Here is a 5,418-nt window from a genome sequence, read left to right on the forward strand (position 1 = left end):
GACCATTACTGTTTCATTTGTCTTTTTGTGAAATAATATTTGTTCCTATCGGCTCGAAAACAGTGAGTCAGTCACACCCTGAAGTGGGCGTTAAATGGTCTGTTACTTTATAAAATACACATTTTTTGATGTGTTCACTTACATCACTTTATATAGATGATTTTTTTAAATTTTATTTTCTAAATATTTAGACAAAACAACACAGTAATATTCAGCCCCTACTGGTGGAAACTAAAAGTTGCAGAAACACTTGCGTCTCAATTACATCAAGATCTGCATTTGATTAAGACGATACGTTACATTATGAAGATACTTTTTTTTATATATATCAAGTTTTTTTAATCTTACACAGTAATTAATTTAAAGGAAGAATATGTTGTTATGTATGTTGGTGATTTTCATGTTTAAAGATCAACTCTCCTGACATGTAGTAAATGTTCTTCCTCTCCAAGACACAGTAAGTTCCTCATCATGACCATGTTTTCAACTCATTACTTTATAAAGTTTCTCTGAAATCTGGGCGAACGAGAGGTTACGAGAGTCCATTATGACGTAATAATGGCTTCATTCCTCCTCCAGCTGTAATCACGCCCCGCTTTGTTTATACAACAATTCCCACTTCTTGGATTGATGATGCGCAGTGACAAACCTCCATGTTTGACCAATCACAGCAGAGTCGGGTGTGGTTATGGTCAACAAGATTTCATCTCCAAGTGTTTTTCAGTTGGCGGGGCTTAAGATCATTTTCTAACGTCAATATTTCAATGAAAATAAAGTTTTGTACAAACACACACTGATGATACAATAGAGTCACACATCACAACAACACACACCTACTCCAGCCAGCTGCAATCACGCCCTGCTTTGTTTATACAACGAGTCCCTTGGAGGTGGATTCTTTCAGGATTGATGATGCGCGGAGACAAACCTTGAAACTTGACCAATCACAGCAGAGTGGGCGTGGTTATTAAGGTAGGTGGGCGGGGCTTAAGATACTTTTTTTAAGGTCAATAATTTAATGAAAAGAGAGTTTTGTACAAACAAACACACTGATGATACAATAGAGTCACACATCACAACCACCCACACACACACACACACAAACACACACACACACTGATGATACAATAGAGTCCAACAACACAACAACACACACTTAAATCAACAGATGAGTCGATATTTAAAGCTATTACGTGTGGTTCGTCTTGTAAGTTATTTCCGTACGTTCTCGCTCATACCTTCGCTCTGTCTCGATGCTACATGTTCTCCCAGCAGATCTGCTGGAGCGTGCACGTGTGATCCGGGCTTCTTATGTGTTTAAACGTAAACGTGTGCGCACAGATCTATTCGCGGCGGGTCGGGCTCCCTGGGAACTATCCTCCATCTGTCAAACCCTCACTGCAGAGCATTCATTTTACCCTAAATTTACCACCAGCTGACCCTTTTTTTTTTCCTCCCCTCTCTCCCTCTGACATGAAAACCTAGCGTGGCCTGCTTCATGTAGAGCATCTTTTGCTGACACTTTAACCTGCAGCGTGTCACTCGCTCCTCCTTCCCCCGTTTACAAAACTGTCAATGGAGTTTTTAATTGGACTGTCGCCGTTTTAAAATGCAACTGCAGCTCACATGTGACGGAAAACAGGCCTTATTGCTTTCAGGAAATTAATTAACCAGTGGCACATATGGCGAATTTGTGCAGACATATGTTGAAATGTCACTCGCCCAATTAGCTTCGGGCCATTTTTCGAGGAGGGGAAGAAAAAAAAACAACTCATTCATAAGACTGTGATGCTTTTCCTGTGTGAGGAGAAAATATTGACCACGGAATTTACCCGACGATCATCATTTATATCAGCCTTCAAATACATGGACTAAATACATTAAAGTAGTTCATAAAAAAGGATTAATATGAAACTATTTCTCGCCGGGGTCGTTTGTCAGAAGTTGTGAAGTCGTCACGTAAGAAACATATTTCCGTGTCGATGGAGTTGTACGTACAAATACATGGAGTCGTCGACGAGCTAACGCTACAGGGTTCATCATGACTCGGTGCGAGATGATGGATGGAGTCGACCGTCCCTCTCCTAACAGCTCTCGCTGTGGGTGTGTGGGTGCGAAGTGAGAAATAGACTAAGGCTGTGTGAAATTATTAAAAGCGAAGCCCTGGTTTGATCCGTGGAAAGACAGGATGTTAAGATAAAGAACTATTACATCGGATGATGACTCCGGTGACACGTCAAACTATTACATGTGTAGATGTAAGTGTGTGTTGTCGGACTCTATTGTGTCATCAGTGTGTGTTTGTACAAAACTCTCTTTTCATTGAAATATTGACATTAGAAAATGATCTTAAGCTCCGCCCACTGAAAACACTTGGAGATGAAATCTTGTTTATCATAACCCGGCCCGACTCTGCTGTGATTGGTCAAACATAGAGCATTGTCACCGCACGTCATCAATCCTAGGGGGGTCCAAGGGACTCGTTGTATAAACAAAGCGGGGCGTGATCACAGCTGGCTGGAGGAGGAGAGAAGCCATTATTACGTCATAATGGACTCTCGTAACCTCTCGTTCGCCTAGATTTCAGAGCAACTTCATAAAATAATATGTTGGATGTTGTCTTTTTATTCTTAAAGGTTCAATTTCACAAAATTATACTCATTTTTTCCAAACAATATCATCTCTTTTACTGTTTACCGTGAGCTCCCTCATACTTTCCACCAAACCTGCAGCATTTCTACGATCACGTGACAAGTTAAAAGCTTTAATTTGTCACTTCATGGGCGATTCTAAAGCAACGATATTACCTGGTGTCAGTATTGTACCAACATTTTAGTATTGATTTGAAATAGATAAGAATAGAAAAATATCGAATTTAGAACATATATGTTTTATTTATTGGAATTATAATATCTTCTTCTTTTAGAATTTAGAACATATGTGTTTTAAATATTGGAATTATAATATCTTCTTCTTCTACAATTTAGAACATATATGTTTTATTAATGGAATTATAATATCTTCTTCTTTTCCTTTGGGCTCCTTCCATCAGGGGTCGCCACAGCGAATCAACCTCCTCCATCTAAGCCTCTTCATCCCCCTCACTCACACCAACCCACTTCATGTCCTCTTTCACTACATCCATAAACCTTCTCTTTGGTCTTCCTCTAGACCTTGCTCACAGATGCTGACTCCTGCTCTCAGTTTAGTTTCCACAATTATATCCCATAACTTCATTGTATGGCTCATCAACTTTACTCCTCCATAGTTACTTAGGCTCCATAGGCTCAGAATATTCCTCAGGCATCTCCTCACTCTCTAGGAACATGTTGAATAGTCTAACCAGAAACTCTACTGTCTCCTCTCCTAGACACTTCCATACCTCCACAGGATTATCATCAGGACCGACTGCCTTGCTATTCTTCACCCTCTTCAATGCCTTCCTCACTTAACAATAATGTCTATTTGTATAGCGCCTGTCTCTAGACCAGGGTCACTAATCACACACACAATCACATACTGATGGGAGTAGGCTGCGACGTGGAGCGCCAGCCCTGCCATCAAGAGCAATCAGGGTAAAGTGTCTTGCTCAGGGACACAACGCCACAAATTCGTCCGGAGCTGGGATTGAACCCGCAACCTCTCAGATCTGAGCTATGACGACCCCTTTACTAATCTCTGCTACTTTGTGGTTCACAGTATTCACCTCTTCTACCCTTTCATTTTCCTCATTCATTAGCTCTTCAAAGTACTCTTTCCATCTTCCTATTACTTCTGTGGCATCTGTCAACACATGTTCCTCTCTATCCATAATCACCCGAATCTGCTTCACGTCTTTACCATCTCTATCTCTCTGTTATGCCAACCTGAATAAATCATTCTCTCCATCCTTAATTTCCAACCTACTATACAAGTCATCATACACCCTTTGTTTGGCCTTTGTCACCTCTATCTTTACCCTGCGCTGCATCTCCGTGTACTCCTGTCTACTCTCTTCAGTCTTCTTAGTGTCACACTTTTTCTTTCTCTTTATAATTCCTGCACTTCCCCATTCCACCACGAAGTCTCCTTATCTACCTTCCTTCCAGGTTACACAGCAAGTACTCTCCTACCTGTCTCCCTGATTACATTAGCTGTAGTAGTCAAGTCGTATGGGAGCCCTACCTGACCGCCCAGGTTCTTTCTCAACTCTTCTGTGAAAACCATAGAACAATCCTGTCTTTTCAGCTTCCACCACTTTGTCCTTTGTTCTACGTTTGTCCTCTTCGTCGGCCTTGTCATAAGATTCTTCCTGCAAACCACCATCCTATGCTGACTTGCTACACTCTCACCCACAGCTACTTTGCAGTCACTGATCTCCTTCATGTTATATCGTCTATACAAGATGTCGTCTACCTGTGTGCTCCTACCTCCACTCTTATAAGATACCCTATGCTCATGCCACTTCTGGAATAAAAAGTATTCACTACATCTATTTTCATCCTTTTTGCAAAGGCTACCACCATCTTTCCCTTTGTGTTCCTGTCTTGAATAGCACACCTGCCCATCACTTCTTCATCACCTCTATTTCCTGCACCAACATGTCCATTGAAGTCTGCACATATTACCACTGTCTCACCTCTGAAGATATTCTGCATCACTTAATCTACCTCACTCCAGAATGTTTCCTTCTCCTCTAATTCACATCCCACCTGTGGGGCGTAGCCACCAATAACATTTAACATCACACCTTCAATTTCAAGCTTCAGACGCATCAGTCTATCTGACACTCTTTTCACTTCCAGGACATTCTTAACAAACTCCTCTTTTAGGATAACCCCTACTCCATTTCTCTTCCTATCAGTACCATAGTAGTACAACTTAAAACCTGCACCTAAGCTTCTCGCCTTGCTACCTTTCCACCTGGTCTCCTTGACACGCAGTATATCCACCTTCCTTCTCTGCATCATGTCAATCAACTCTCTAGCTTTTCCTGTCATTGTCCCAATATTCAATGTACCTACTCTCAGTCCCAGACTCTTGCCTTTCCTATTTTCTCTCTGTTTCTGAACATGCCTTCCTCTTCTCCTCCTTTGACTTCAACCCACAGTAGACCAATTTCCATTGTTGCCCTGTAGGTTATCGGCACCAAAGGCAGTCGTTGTTAACCTGGGCCTTGACCGATTCCGGTATGGAAGTCATTTGAATATTTGGACCAAAACCAAATGTTTTTTTTGTATCCCCTGTGGGTTTTTTTTCGGAACTTCGGGTCACATTGACCCAGAAAAATACAATGGGTACAACAAACACATTTATTTTCGGGGACCTGGGCCACCTTGACCCTGAGAAAACACAAGGGATAAACAGGCTCATGGCTCACGAAAATTAACAATAATTTTTCAAGTCATGGTTTTATTCAAAAAGAGAATTAATTTCACA

At 41.3% G+C, this 5,418-nt stretch overlaps 1 pseudogene; it reads right to left on the reverse strand.

Moving 5' to 3' along the window:
- Positions 1-3,268: 3,268 nt before the first annotated feature.
- On the reverse strand, positions 3,269-4,305 carry LOC148085234 (uncharacterized; annotated as a pseudogene).
- Between the last annotated feature and the right edge of the window lie 1,113 nt (positions 4,306-5,418).

Source organism: Callionymus lyra, chromosome 2 (assembly GCF_982586985.1).
Source record: "Callionymus lyra chromosome 2, fCalLyr1.hap1.1, whole genome shotgun sequence".
Classification (NCBI taxonomy): domain Eukaryota; kingdom Metazoa; phylum Chordata; class Actinopteri; order Syngnathiformes; family Callionymidae; genus Callionymus; species Callionymus lyra.